Source organism: Aethalodelphis obliquidens, unplaced genomic scaffold (assembly GCF_003676395.1).
Source record: "Aethalodelphis obliquidens isolate GAN/ISIS:26980383/991018 unplaced genomic scaffold, ASM367639v1 scaffold103, whole genome shotgun sequence".
NCBI classification, from domain to species: Eukaryota; Metazoa; Chordata; class Mammalia; order Artiodactyla; family Delphinidae; genus Aethalodelphis; species Aethalodelphis obliquidens.
Genome location: NW_020838047.1, coordinates 353460 through 369264, shown reverse-complemented (window position 1 = coordinate 369264; position 15805 = coordinate 353460). Strand labels below are relative to the sequence as shown.

The following is a 15805-nucleotide window of genomic DNA, read 5'->3' as shown; positions in this document are numbered from 1 at the left end:
AGGCTGTACACCTGAAACTAACACAATGTTCTACCTGAATTATACACCTGAAACTAACACAATGTTCTACCTGAATTATACCCGAATGTTCTACCTGTCAATTATACCTGAATTTTAAAAAATGTGGGGACTTCCCTGGTGGTCCAGTGGTTAAGAACCTGAGCTGCCAGTGCAGAGGGCATGGGTTTGATCCCTGGTCAGGTAACTAAGATCCCACATGCTGCACGGCTAAGAAAGAAAAAAAAAAAAGCTTATTCAATAATAAAGCTGTTTTAAAAAAAATTGGTTTAAAAGAAAATAAATAAGAAATGTGAAAAAAGCTTAGTTCTTACCCCAAGTGAGAGGGATACAAGGCATATGGCTCCTCACGTCATCTTAAAGGTACCAGCCCAGCACCAAGAGACAACATCTGCAGTTACTTACATCTGTCCCTGGAAGAGGACCAGATATCCCCACCGCCGCAGACTTTGGACTTGGCCACGTAATGTGCTTTGGTCAACGGCATGTGCAAGAACCAGTTGTGTATCACCTCCAAGCAGAAGGTGCAGAGTCACTGTGAGATTTCACCAGTCTGCCCAGGTCCCAGAATGGGAGAACGCACAGTCTGCAATGTGACAAGAGTAAGACGCCTTTACTGTAAGCCAGAGATTTGGGGGTTGTTTGCTACCGCACAGAAAGAGATTAATACCCTGGAAGAGAAGAATTTCGTTTTACTGGCGGATATTGAGTAAGTATTCTCGGAGCGGGTGCGATGTCAGGTTTCCTTGGAGGTGTAAGTAGGATTTCAGGGGACAGAGAAGGAAGCAGGCAGGGTGTATGTTTATATCCAAAGAGACAGATATGGGAACATGCAGGTGGATTGGGGAAGAGGGCGGAGAACAACGAGTAACTGGATAGATCTAGAATCTCTGGTGCAAATGGAGCGGAGTGGAAGATCCTTTCAACCACATTGAGAGGGACCTGAATGTGGTCATGAGGGACTTGAACATCACGGTCAGCGGTCAACACTTCTCAAAGTGGACAGGGAAGGCCACCACTGGAGGAGGGAGCAGTCAGGAGATAGCCCGAGATTTAGGAACATTTACGGGCTGAAGGAAATGGGCCAAATCAGAGGTAATACTGGAAGATATGAGAGAGGAAAATTGGGATCAAAGATGGAGTCTTGGAAAGTTTTTCTGAAATCAGTAAAGAAAAACAACAAACTGATAATGAGAACTTTGGAGGCGGAGTGAGTTCACACCAGACAGCCCTGATCCCAGTGAAGGGGGTAGATTGTGGAAAGTGAGGGGTGGGAGTGGGTGGAATAGCCTTGCGGGGGGAGGGGACGGGATGGCCACAGAGGAGGGATCAGCTTCAGAGGCATCACGTGACTTGTCACCAGCATGGTGTAAAGTACATGGACCAGCAAGTACTGTACCTAGAAATCTTCCTGGCACACAGTTCACTGGTGCTCAGGAAATGCCTGACCCCTCTTTGGTTTTCCTTTATGTAATTTACCAGGTCCTTGAATATGGACGCTTTTCAGGCCGGAGCCCACAGGCCATTATGTCCTCTCTCCGAGGCCACCACTTTCCATCTGTGCTGTCGCAGGTGCCGCCCACGCCAGAAAACCCCACTGTGCACTCTTCATGGCTCACAGGCTGGCCTCCCCCGGTCAACCCCCTTCTCAGAGTCAGTGCTGTCAGTCTGGGGTAAATTTCACGCACAGTCTAACCTCAGCACTTTACAGGCTTGTTGACTCACCTGGCTTCTTGCAATTCTAGTCCCAGGATTAGACACTGGAGAAGTGGCAAACTTGGTTTGCAAGTAGATGCTGCATCAAAGATGTACCTCAAATCCAACAAAATTAATGAAGCCGGCACGAGTCTCCTGCTTGGCACTGAGCGGGGCTGGCAGGGATTCCTCCCGGGCACAGCACGGAGGAGCAAGTGAACAGCGGCTCCCGACGCAGCACCGGGAGTTCTAAGCTGCAGAGTCGAACCAGCTCAGCTGCTAACCCGACAAAAACTTGGTGTGAATATACATGGATGTGCTACGTTTCTATGAGAGCACAGAACACGCGTCTATAAATAGTCAGCTGAAGGTGGCAGTGACAACAGAAGCTCTGTACTTTATTGGCTTTACTAAACTGCACAGAAAGACGGAACGCTGTGTGAGCCCTGCTACGGGAGGGGTGCGTACTCAGCCCACCGTGGAGGAGTCTGCTGAGAACGTGACGTCAGACGCCACGGCCAGCTCTCGGCCGTGTTCTGGGCTAGTTCAGTGTGACGGCTTCAAGGAGGGCTTTGAGCTCAGGCAGGAAGGAGGAAGCGTTTCTCTAAGCTGGTCTAGGTTAGAGAAAAGCCCAGTAAATACCCAGGTGCTGGCAAGGCAGGGGTGGGGGGAGTCCAGGGGAACCAACACTCACGATGTGTGTGACGTTCACATGTGTCACACGGATGCACAGACACAGCTCTGCATGCGGTGCGTGTGCTTTTGAGAACTCAGAGTTTCAGGCACTAGGTAAAACCTTCCGGTGATTATAAATATAAGTTATATATAATAATTTGATTACAAATTAATGTAACTTTTTTTGACCTCTGTACCCTCTAAGGAACAGTTTATTCAACATGCATCTTGAGTATCTCCCAAGTTCGAGGCACCGTGCTTGGTGCCAGGAACAGAAAGATGAGTAAAGCAGGGTTCCAGTCTTTGGGGAGCCTGCAATCCAGTGACGAGGGTTCTGCAGGGCTGTTGAGTGCTGTAACATTGGAATATACAAAGCCTTTGGGACTCACAGAAAGTTGCTCCAGTCCCTTTTGCTGGATGATAATAAATTAGCCCAGGACTTAGCGGCATAAGGCAACCATCGTATTATTCTCACGGATCCGGTGGGTTAGGGATTTGGAGAGGCACGGAGCATGGAGGAGGGGCCCCACCTGGAAACAGGACGACCAGGTCTGCCCACCGGGTGTGTACACATGGCCTCTGCAAAGAGCTAGGCTTCCTCACAGCTCCAAGGGGATGAGTTCCAGCCAACAGGGTGGAAGCCACATTGTCTTTCAGGGCCCAGCCTCATAAGACACCAGTGTCTCTCCTGCCACAGACTCTGTTGGATGAAGCCTGCCCAGAAGCAAGAGGACGGACGTGGACCCAAACTCTCAGTGCGGGGAATGTCGAAGAATTCTGTGGCCATTTATAAAAACTGCTGTGGGGCTTCCCTGGTGGCGCAGTGGTTGAGAGTCCGCCTGCCGATGCAGGGGACACGGGTTCGTGCCCCGGTCCGGGAAGATCCCACGTGCCGTGGAGCGGCTGGGCCCGTGAGCCATGGCCGCTGAGCCTGCGCGTCCGGAGCCTGTGCCCCGCAACGGGAGAGGCCGCGGCGGTGAGAGGCCCGCGTACCGCAAAAACAAAACAAACAAAAAAAAACTGCTGTGAAGAGAGCACCTTCCTAGCTGGGTAGTCAGGGAAGGCTTCATGGAAGAGGTGACGTTTGGGCTGCATCCTGAGGAGTGGAAGTTTGCCAGGAGAAGTGGTGAGGGTGTCAAGAACAGCATCCCAGGCTCACACACCCATGGGGACACAGAGGTAGGAGAAGGAGGAATCCAAGCGGGGGACCACGAACAGATCAAGCATCAGAGGAAAATCAGTCTCACTGCTCTCCCATTCTCTGGATACATCAAGCGTCGGAACTGCTAACTCAACTCAACCATGGCTCACTGATCCTTAAACCAGGTGCATTGCCTCGGGAAAGTGCCGTGGAGCACGTGGGTTTAAAGTCAGGCTTGAAAGTGAAGGGACAGCTGTTCTTTAGCAAACACCTAGCACGTACTCCCTGTGGGCACCAAGGACAGGGCCGTTTCCACTCACTCGATCCTAACCACCACCCTACAAGGCGACTCCTGTTACTACCTCACTGACAGATGGGGAAGCTGAGGTCCAGAGAGGTGGGGTTACCTGCTCAGCTGGCCAGGGGCACACCTAGGATTCAAAGCAGGTAGCCTGACCACAGAGTCTGGACACCTGACCCCTGCACGGGGCCACCCCTCAGACAGCGGGGGCAGAACAGAGGCTGAAACTGAAGGCCACCCCGGGAGACTGATCTGTGTGGAGACCAGAAGCCCTTTAGGGCCACCTGAAACGGCAAGGAATGTGATCTAAACTGTGTGCACACAGCTCACACGGCTGGTTCTGGGCTGGTCCAGAGAGACAAGTCTCTTGCTTCCCTATTCAGCGTTCTTCACTGTTCCCTCTCGCATGCCCGAAGAGAGTACCTTCTGGTCCAGCACCTCTTCTGATCTCTCCAATGACGACGTAAGAGTCTAGACTCTGGAAGAAACCAGCAATGGGGCTACCCCATGGGGTCAGGGGCAGGGTCTCCCAGGCGAGGTCCTAACCTACATGGGACGTTTTAAGGCTAATCTAGAACAAGGCCAAGCATATTCTGTGGTTTGACTCGCAAAGATAAAATGCCATATATTACGGCAGTTTAATTTCCCCATCAACTCAGCACTGTTTTTACCGCCCTGAGCTGTGGTTGACCTAATGCTTTGCTGTGCCGTGTGGTACCACTTAGATGCACATGCTGACGTCAGGACAGACAGCATCACATGGGCAGAAGGTCTGAATGAAAACTCCACGATGTTATCATCCCTCAGGTACTTAGTATAGAACCTAAGATGCACAATGCTTAAGAAAGTGGTGGAGGTACACTGTGACCTCAGGAAAACGGTGGGAGCAGCTGGCAGCTCAATTCCGGGTTCTGGGGAAGCACTTTTAAATGGACATTGTGCTAATCTCATCATCTTCTATAAAAAATTTAGACCGTTTACTTTGTGATGACTTTCCACATTCACTGAGATATATTAGGAAGTGGTAGGAATAATAAAAACAACAAAAACCATAATATCAAGCCCTTGGCTCAAAAACGTCCTCCAAGCAGCCTCATGCACAAAGACCAGGGCAGGTGAAGTGGATCATTTTGAAATTGAAGGTAGTTTAAAGGATCAAATCAACAGTTCTAGAATTTGTGTACAGAGTCTAAAGGCATGACCTGGGAGGGAAGTCAGGCTTGTTTTGACAGGAGGTGTGTGATCACGAGGCTGGGACCAGAGCTGTGTGCCCTCAATCTCATGAGTCACCTCTGGTGAGCTTCAGTGGACACACAACATACGTAGTTTTGCTGCACAGCGAAGGGGAAACCATAAACAAAATGAAAAGACACCTATACACTGGGAGAAGATATTTGCAAATGATGAGACCGACAAGGGATTAATTTATAAAATACATGAACGGCATATACACCTCAATATCAAAACAAACAAACAAACAACACAATCAAAAAATGGTCAGAAGGTCTAAATAGCCATTTCTCCAAAGAAGACATACAGATGGCCAAGAGGCACATGAAAAGATGCTCCACATCACTAATCATTAGAGAAATGCAAATCAAAACTACGATGAGGTATCACCTCACACCGGTCAGAATGGCCATCATCAAAACATCTACAAACAATAAATGCTGGAGAGGGTGTGGAGAAAAGGGAACCCTCTTGCACTGTTGGTGGGAATGTAAATTGGTGCAGCCGCTATGGAGAACAGTATGGAGGTTCCTTAAAAAACTAAAAATAGAGCTACCATATGATCCAAGAATCCCACTGCTGGACATATATCCAGAGAAAACCCTAATTCAAAAAGACACATGCACCCCAAGGTTCACAGCAGCACTATTTACAATAGCCAAGACATGGAAACAACCTAAATGTCCATTGACAGATGAATGGATAAAGAAGATGTGGTACATACACACACAATGGAATACTACTCAGCCATAAAAAAGAATGAAATGATGCCATTTGCAGCAACATGGATGAACCTAGAGATTATCATACTAAGTGAAGTAAGTCAGACAGAGAAAGACAAATATATGGTATTGCTTACATGTGGAATCTATAAAATAATACGAATGAATTATTTATAAAACAGAAACAGACTCACAGACTTGGAAAACAAACTTATGGTTACCAAAGGGGAAGGGGGGGATAAATTGGGAATTTGGGTTTAACAGATACACACTACTATATATAAAATAGATAAACAACAAGGACCTACTGCATAGCACAAGGAACTATGTTCAATATCTTGTAATAACCTATAATGGAAAAGGATCTGTGAAAGAATAAATATATATAACTGAATCACTTTGCTGTACATTTGAAACATTGTAAATCAATTATACTTCAATAAAAAAAAGTCTACACAATTATTCAGCCTTAGAAAGGAAGAAAATTCTGATACATGCTGCAACATGGATGAAACTTGAAGACATAGGCTAAGTGAAATAAACCAATCACAAAAGGAAAAAACAAAACAAAATAAAAAAACCCCAAACACATATTTTTGGCGAGTTTTCTAAAAAGTGGTTAATTAAATAAATGACTCTAAAAACTATGCTTCCTGCATGGATGGAGGGATGGATGGATGGAAGGATGGATGGATGGATTTCACTAAATGCCTTTCTCTCTAGTGAAATGACCTGCGTGGTCCCCTACCTGACTTCCTGTACCAAACTCCAGTGGCAGCAGAAACAGAGACATCAAAGCACCTAGTACTAGTGTGTCAACCAGACCAACAGCCAGAAAAGCAGCCTCCTTTTTCTCTTTCTTGAGCCCATTATACATGTTTTCTGGTGCAGAGTAGAAGTGAGCCAAGAATACCCATTTGTATGCCACAAGCCTTCTGCACAGACTAGACATTCACACACACTGTAGCCGTCTCTTGGGAAAGCTATGAGAATATTCGTGGATTTCTAAGCTGTCATTTCAAAGACACAGTTGTGGGAAAATGGCTCTACAAGTATTAAAGCATTCTTGCTTTTGTGGCATTAAGATGACATGAAAAGATGGCATATTCTCTTCTAGACTTGAATCTACTAAGTACTTATTTGGGTCTATTATAGACATTGAAAATTTTCTTTAGAAAGTCTTTCTTGCTGACAAAGCAAGGGTGTCATTAGCAATGGAATATCAAAACTTCCACTTAGATGGGCCTAAAGTCCACATAAGAGAGAGTACTGAGTGTTCCTTCTTATTTGTAAGTTATCTTGATAACAAGGGTTGAAGAGGGTGTATCTCATGCCCAGGGCATTGAAATCATTGCTGTTCCCTAGTATTTACTCTCCAAGGTTTTCATGCATATTAAAACTTGGCTACTAACATGGTTATACCATGCTGAAACCATACATGGGATGTTTAGAAAGAGAAGATTATTCAATAGGCTGAGTTTTGGGACCGAGTTTGTTTTACCTTCCAGACTGAATTGCTTACAAGAAAGTGAGACTATTTTTGGATTCCTTTTTATTCTATGAATGTTAGGTCTATTGAAGCTCTTTGATTCTTCTACCTTGTTGCTTAGAAACATTTTATTAAATACTGTCAGTGCTTCAATCTGATTTAAAATGTTACTCTTCTCTGTCACTGAAGAATGAACTTGTGCTTTGCCATTTTTCCCAGTCACGGCCTTTTAAGTTATTTATAGTTGTTAATATTTTATTGACACAAGAATGCTAGGTCAGAGTGAGCCAATAGTTCTGGCCTTTCTATTTTAAGGGCATTGGTTGGGGGTTGGTCTGGAAAAGTTTGTGGCAGGCAGACACAGGAGTGATGGGGTGTCCTCAACATCCTTCATCTCTGACACTTAGAACCTAAGAGGTGGCAGGTAGATTCATAAACCTCATTTCAGATTCTTTCCCAGCACACCGCCTGGGTCCAACTGCCTATCATCTGCCTGAAATCCCACCATTGGTGATATGTCTTTGATGTTGTTTAAACAGTTATCAGATTCAAACTTACTTGGGAAAAAAAAAAAAAAGAAAACGAATAAAAAAAAAAGAAAAAAAGAAAAAAAAAAGAAAAAAGAAAAAAAAAAACTTACTTGGAGATCCACTGAATAGCTGGATGAGCATAAGGCCTGGAAGGAGTGTGGGCTGAGACAGGACTCTTGAAAGCAGGGGCATCAGGAAGGGGGGTGGGTAGGGGGGACTCGGGGAAGAAGGGAAACTGACAAAACAAAGATCCCAGTTTAATTGGGTTTAATTTGGCCCAATTTCCTCAAAGAGCTACTTCACAAAAGAGTTAATTAGGCCAGTAACTCATGTTAAACCTGAACTGCTAGTCTGGAAAAACACAAATTCTGCCTTTAAAAGTAAGACCCGATTCATACCTCCTGAATAATGAAACAACTATATTTCAAATTAACGTATCTGTATTCTGTCCACTAACAGAGAGGATTTTATGTGGCTTAGAATTGTTACCTCAAGACTGGAAGCTTATTTAAAACCAAGTGAAAGAAAACGTCCCAAATGATCACTCCAATTAAATATGCACACACACTCCACCTTTATACGGTGGTCCCTGTACGTCATGCTCTAAAGATAAAGGGCACTGCCAACGTACACAAATGGCTTGACCATCCTGACTGAGATACCTTGTGTAACAGGTAATTCTCACTGTTTCAGAATCTCTCATCCTCCGGGGTGATTAGCTTCAGTGTTACAACCTTAGACCTAAAATAATAGTAGCTATATCCAATACCAATGTTTTTTAAGTAAAAAGCTTGTTACCATAACATATACAGTAGGTCAGACTCCCTGAAAGTTTCAAGTTTTATGGGTGAACTGACTAAGCTTAAGAAAGGATGCTTCGTTCATTTATGAGAGGCTTTCTAACTGAGAGCTGCTAAGAGGGGCACAAGCTGGGAAGAAAATATTCAAATGGATTGTAATTTGATTATGCCAATATCACTTCTGAAGACAAAGAGAACTTAGCCATGATTCAGACAGAAGAAGCTAATAATAACTTAATGTGGAGTTATTATTTTTGCCCATAAGCATCTGGGTGGTTGAAGCAATCTGATTGTATGATTAGGCACAAGTCCAATCTGGAGAAATATTTTGGTCTAAAATAGTTATGTGGGAAACCATTGGAAATATGTCTCAGCTTCTGAGAGATTTCAACCTGGTGAATCAGTACATTTTTACCCTGATATTTCATTTTTATATGCCATTGGGAAACAAACACACAAAGAAACAAACAAACAAAAAAGCATGTTCCCCAGAATTTTATGTTAATGGCCAAAATCATGGCTGATAATATTATGTACCTCAATACTCTGGGGAGCTTGTATGTTTGACAGTTATATTTGCTCACTGATCCTTAAGACAGCTGAGAAGTACAAGGTAATGGCAAGATGCTATTTCCAGACAAAACTTGGGCCATCTCAGTGGAAAGCTCTTCATAAATAATACATCTATAGATAGATGGGATTCAAAAACCAGAGCCTCCCTACAAAATGTTGCCCTTTGTATATGATAACTTCAACTTTCAAATTTTAAGAATAGTCAAACTCTACAGTATGTATTCTTAATTTCCTTCCCCCCCCCCCCCCCCTTTTTTCTGTTGTTTCAACTGATGACCAGTTTCAGTGTCCTAAGACCTACCAGTCTGAAAAAGAATTGTCTGTTGACAGCTCTAGGGAGGTGGCTTGCTCAACTCAGTGTGCTGACACACTGAAGATGGATGGAGCTTTCAAATCTGGCTGGGACATCTGGGAATGTTTTTCTCTTGAGCAGCAAGATGGCAGATCAGAGGAAAGAAAAAAAAAGAATATAATTTGTACAGACCCAAGCTTCTATGTTTACAAAGTCTATGAGCCGATTTTAGGGATGACAACAGTTATAGGAAAGTTTTAGATTTAGAGAATTCAAGTCTTTTCCATGTCTATATGGTCAATTAATTTACAACAAAAGAGCCAAGAATATAAAACGGTGGGAAAACTGGACAGCTACATGCAAAAGAATGAAACTGGACCCCTGTCTTAGGCCACACACAAAATCAACTCAAAATGGAGTAAACACTTGAATGTAAGACCTGAAACCATAAAACTCCTAGAAAACACAGGCAGTAAGCTCCTAGACGCTGGTCTTGGCAATGATTTTTTGAATCTGACACCAAAAGCAAAGACAACAAAAGGAAAACATAAACAAGTGGAACTGTTTCAAACTAAAAATCTTCTGCACAGCAAAGAAAACCATCAACAAAATGAAAAGGCAACTATGGAATGGGAGAAAATATATGCAAATCATATATCGGATAAGGGGTTAATATCAAAAAATATTTTAAGAATTCATAAGACTCAATAGAAAAAAAATCTGGCTTAAAAATAGGCAAAGGACCTGAATAGACATCCTTCCGAAAAAAGACATACAAATGGCCAACAGGCACATAAAAAGATGCTCCACATTACTAATCAACAGGGAAATGCAAATCAAAACCACACTGAGATATTGCTTCATACCTGTCAGAATGGCCATTATCAAAATGACTAAAAATAACAAGTGCTGGTGAGGATGTGAAGAAAAGGGATCCCTTGTGCATCGCTGGTGGGAACATAAATTGGTACAACAACAATGGAAAATGGTACGGAGGTTCCTCAAAACTTTTAAAATAAAACTACCATAGGATCCAGCAATCCTACTTCTGGGTATTTATTCAAAGGAAATGAAATCACTATCATGAAGAAATATCTGTACCCTCATACTCACTGCAGCGGTATTCACAGTAGCCAAGACATAGAAACAACCTAAGTGTCCACTGACGAATGGATAAAGCAATTTATACATCTCTATCTACAAATATATATGTAATACATATATACATACTGTACATATATCACTATACATATATACACACACACACATATGTGTGTATGTGTAATAGAATATTGTTCAGCCGTAAGAAAGATGGAAATCTTGCCATTTGTGACAATGTGGATGGAACTTGAGGGGATTATGCTAAATGAAGTAAGTCAGACAGAGAAAGACGAACATGGTATGATCTCATTTATATGTGGAATCTAAAACAAACAAACTCATGGAAACAGAACAGATTGGTGGTTGCCAGAGGCGGGGGTGGAGGGTGAGAGAAATGGGTGAAGAGGGTCAAAGTGTACAAACTCCCAGTTGTAAAATAAGTAAGTCCTGGGGATGTCACGCACAGCACAGTGACTATAGTTAGCAACACTGTACTGCATACATGAAAGTTGCTAGGAGAGCAAATCTTAAAAGTTCCCTCACACGCTCAAAAAAACTTTGTCACTAGGCGAGGTGATGGATATTAACTTACTGCGGTGGCCATTTTGCAATGTATACATACACAAAATAATTATGTTGCATACCTTAAACTAATACACTGTTATATGTCAAGTATATCTCAATAAAACTGAAGGGGAAATAAAGTACAGTAGAAAGTCAGTGAAATGTTATAAACACCCCATGTACTTCAGCAGAGTGTCAGTGTATAAGGAAGGTACCATCACTTACTAAATACTCCCTCTGCCATTATTTATTAAATTCCCTCTCTCTACACTAAAAAAATTAGACCTAAACGTAAGACTGGAAACCATAAAACTCTTTGACATACCTCGTAGCAATATTTTTTTGGATCTGTCTCCTAAAGCAAAGGAAATAAAAGCAAAAATAAACAAAGGGGACCTCATGAAACTTAAAAGCTTTTACACAGCAAAGGAAATGATCGACAAAATGAAAAGACCTACCGTGTGGGAGAAAATATTTGCAAATGATATGACTGATAAGGGGTTAGTATCCAACATATATAAACAGCTCACACAACTCAACATCAAAAAAAAAAACAACCCAATCCAAAAATGGGCAGAAGACCTGAACAGACATTTTTCCAAAGAAGACATACAGATGGCCAACAGGCACATGAAAAGATGCTCAACATCGCTAATCATGAGGGAAATGCACATCAAGGTATCATCACATACCTGTCAGAATGGCCATCAACAAAAGGAACACAAATAAACAAATGTTGTCAAGGATGTGGAGAACAGGGAACCCCCCTACACTCTTGGAGGGAATGTAAATTGGTGCAGCCACTGTGGAAAACAGTATGGAGGTTTCTCGAAATATTAAAAATAGAACTACCATATGACCCAGCAATTCCACTCCTCGGTATATATCTGAAAAAAAAAACAAAACTAAGGGTGGGGACCCTGCCTGTTCACTGCTGGTTTCCAACACCCAGAATATGGCAGACATACGAGTAGGCAAGTAACAACATCCGTTAAATGAGCAACAGTGGTCATCATGACCATCGTTGTTATGTGCTGCAGTATCGCATTCTGATATCGGTATATTGATATATATTCTTCACGTTGATTTATGAGAACGTGGCTAGAGAGGAATGGAGAACAGTCCAGCCAGCAAGTGGGCCAGGGTGTCCTGGATAACCTGGTAGTGGTAGTTTCTCTATGACCCAGCGAGTGTAGACAGGGTGGTCTATTACCCTGCTCCTAAGAATAGGTGTCCAGGCAGTTGGATTTGGACAGTTGGGCATGCATTTTTCAGGCTTTCATATTGCCCGGTGATGGCCAATGCACACATCTTCAGATTGACATGAAGACGCCAAGAGTTCAGTTCTGCACGCAATCTTCATGCTACCCACACCTCACACATGTATCAGCCACCCCCTCATCAGGTAAGAAAAGTCCCGGAGGCACGACAAACAGAAAGGGAAGCTGGATTCACGTGCAAATACTCTCATGAATTTCAGGACGATGGGTTTAAACAAACCCGAGACAGTCTGATGTGTCGCGATGCTTGTATCAAGGGAGTGTAAATGGAACGTCAGAGGCTGCGGCACTTCTATTCTGAACCACAGCATAATGACCATTTAGGCATTCGTGACAGAATCAACGACTCCACTTTTCTGACAAAGCCTGCCTGTCCGCTGTTCCCACGGGCTGCCTTCTCTCTGCTCCCAAGAGAGCATTTAGAACCTGAAGCCCTTTCCCTGCGCTGGGTGACTGTGCTTGTTGCAGAGCTGCCCGTCCCAGCCAGCCTGGCAGCCCGAGTCCCACATCCTCCTAAGAAGAGCGCCAGCTCCCTGAGGGTGTAGAATTCCCTGACAAACCATGGCTGTGGCTGGAGAACTTGATTCCAAGTGGTCCTCGTTTCTATGGCTACGAGACTTCCCTGAGTGGCAGAAAATAAGGGCAGGTTGCTCTCAATTTCTCAATACATTGATGTAAAATGTTAAAAGAAAATCCACCCTCTAGCTGTTCATCCTCTCCCTCTCCACCTCCTACCACTGGCATTACAGCGAATGCCACTGAGGCCTCCCAGCCTCCATCTGCCTCTACTGCCCTCCTTTCTAATATAACCCTGGTTTTGCTCAGGCCTCCTCACCCCTCTTCATAGCTGACGTGGTTAGATTTCAGGCGAGACTGGCCCTGTCCACGGGGGGTTCATCATGGTTGATATAAGCCAGGGACTGATTTAGGGACAGGCATTTCACTCAGTCCAGGGAAAAAAAGAGATGTCTGACCAGCTCAGCTGGGTGTACTTCTGAGAAAGACTTCCCTTCCTTAAAACAAACAAAACGAACAAACAAGAATAAGAAGAAATGGCCCTTTTGTATTTTCTGTTTCCGAATGCCGAGTGTGAAGGGTGATGCCTGTACTTGCTTTTCCACCTGGAGACCATGAGGGAAGCCAGTGAAGGTCCAGGGGAAATGGAACTGTTGGAGGCTGGATAAAACCTCAGTACTTAATTATGCTGATGATTTAATCACCCTGAGAAACTCTCCACCGCCAGAGCTCTTATCATGTGAGAGTACAAAAAAAAAAAAAAAAAAAAAAAAAAAAAAAACAAAACGTGGCTTCAGTCACTTTGAATTGTGTTTTCTACCTTCCTGGCAGCCCAAGGCACCCTAACTAAGCCATGTGACTGCTGTTTGCTCAACATGTCTTTATAAACCCCTGGCTTGGGGACTTTGGAACAACAGTAGGATTTTCTAGTAACGAATACGTCAATATATCAAATAGATGAGTCTCTACCTCCAACAGAAGACAGATCACTGATTCTATTGTTCAGTGTTGTTTGTATCGTATTTTCAGTTTACAAAGCGCCACTGCACACTCTCAAGTCCTGCCCTGTGCGCAGGTCCAAGAACAAGCAGGCACTTCCTAACTGCAGAGGTACCGAGAGAGAGCAGTGGTCAATCTACGTGTTTATAGACACGTATCTGTCAATCTCAAGCAGCCGCAAAGGACTTGCAAACGTCACAGCAGTAACGGGTGTAACTGTTGCAAGTGTTCGATTTTTCTTACGTTCTCCTCCCCGCTTCTCTGACGGCAATGTGATTCTCTTAGCCATCCAGGCTTAAAACCTCCAATTTATTTCTGCTTCTCCTACCCTCCTACTCCAGAAACTACTGTGGCCCAAGCCCCCGACGAGGCCCTCAGAAACATCTCTCAGGTCCAGGCCGATCACCCTGCCGTTCCTGCCACTCACCGGGTTCAGACCCTCATCAAGAGCCTCTGAAACCCCCACGAGGGGCTTCACTCTCTCCCGAGCATCTTTCCAAAGCAGAGGTCTGTCCTGTCCACTCTGCACACTGGCCTTTAGGAGACCTCAACCCACTTCTCTCCTGCGCCCCACGTTCCCCACTCCAGCCCAACAGACGGCCCTCTGGGCCCTTTATTGCCTTCACCCTTCACCTCACATCCAGTCCATCTCCATCTGCCGAAATCCCAACTACCCGTCACAGATGATCTGAAATTACTATTTTTTTTCAATTTAATTTTTATTTATTTAGTTTTGGTTGCATTGGGCCTTTGTTGCTGCATGCGGGCTTTTTCTCTAGTTGCAGCAAGCGGGGGCTACTCTTCGTTGTGGTGCGCGGGCTTCTCATTGCGGTGGCTTCTCTTGTTGCGGAGCACGGGCTCTAGGCGCACAGGCTTCAGTAGTTGCAGCACGTGGGCTCAGTAGTTGTGGCTCACGGGCTCTAGAGAGCAGGCTCAGCAGTTGTGGCATGTGGGCTCAGTAGTTGCGGCATGTGGGCTCAGTAGTTGTGGCTCATGGGCTCTAGAGTGCAGGCTCAGTAGTTGTGGAGCTCGGGCTTAGTTGCTCCGCGGCGTGTGGGGTCTTCCCGGACTAGGGCTTGAACCCGTGTCCCCTGCATTGGCAGGTGGATTCTTAACCACTGCGCCACCAGGGAGATCCCCTGAAATTACTTTTTTATTCAGAGTTCTCCTGATTTCTCCCAGTCAAAAGTATGGCATTCCTCCCTTGACTTTTACTAGGATTTCAGTTCTCTATCCATGAGGGCATTTATTACTTTTTTTTCTTTGCGGTACGTGGGACTCTCACTGTTGTGGCCTCTCCCGTTGCGGAGCACAGGCTCCGGACGCACAGGCTCAGCGGTCATGGCTCACGGGCCCAGCCACTCCACGGCATGTGGGATCTTCCCAGACCAGGGCACGAACCCGTGTCCCCTGCATCGGCAGGCGGACTCACAACCACTGTGCCACCAGGGAAGCCCCAAGATTCACTTTTAATGGATTTGATAGAGAGGTGCAAATTGGAGCATTTTACACAAGAGCTGATGCTTCTATAGAGCTATGTCTGTTTGAACAAGAACAGACTTTCAAAATACAACATAAACCTGAACCAACTAGATTTTTTTCTGCAAGTTATAATATTCTGATCAAATAAAATATAATAAAATTCTTGCTTCCCCACAGGTGTAGTGTGTCCTTATAGGCACAAGGAATGGTATCTCAGATGCCTGACCACAGTTCTAGGCATTTCTTGAGAGCTGGATTAAGTGGATTTATGCTTCACAGTACATAATCAGTTTTATCCACAGAGCAAAAACCCTGTCTTCATTCTGGCCTCTCTTTAACATTAAGTAAGTGTTTTTACCAAGAACGGGGTGTTGGTAGTTCTTCCTCTTGTAATGAG

At 44.3% G+C, this 15805-nt stretch overlaps 1 protein-coding gene across 1 annotated transcript in view; it reads right to left on the bottom strand.

Annotated features, from left to right (window-relative positions):
• Positions 1–237: 237 nt before the first annotated feature.
• The window catches only part of MFAP3L (microfibril associated protein 3 like), a 67037-nt gene continuing 51469 nt past the window's right edge, over positions 238–15805 (bottom strand). Inside the window, exon 5 of the mRNA XM_027096512.1 lies at positions 238–604. The gene's annotated coding sequence lies outside the window, so the exon portion shown is untranslated. The remainder of the gene's footprint in view (positions 605–15805) is intronic.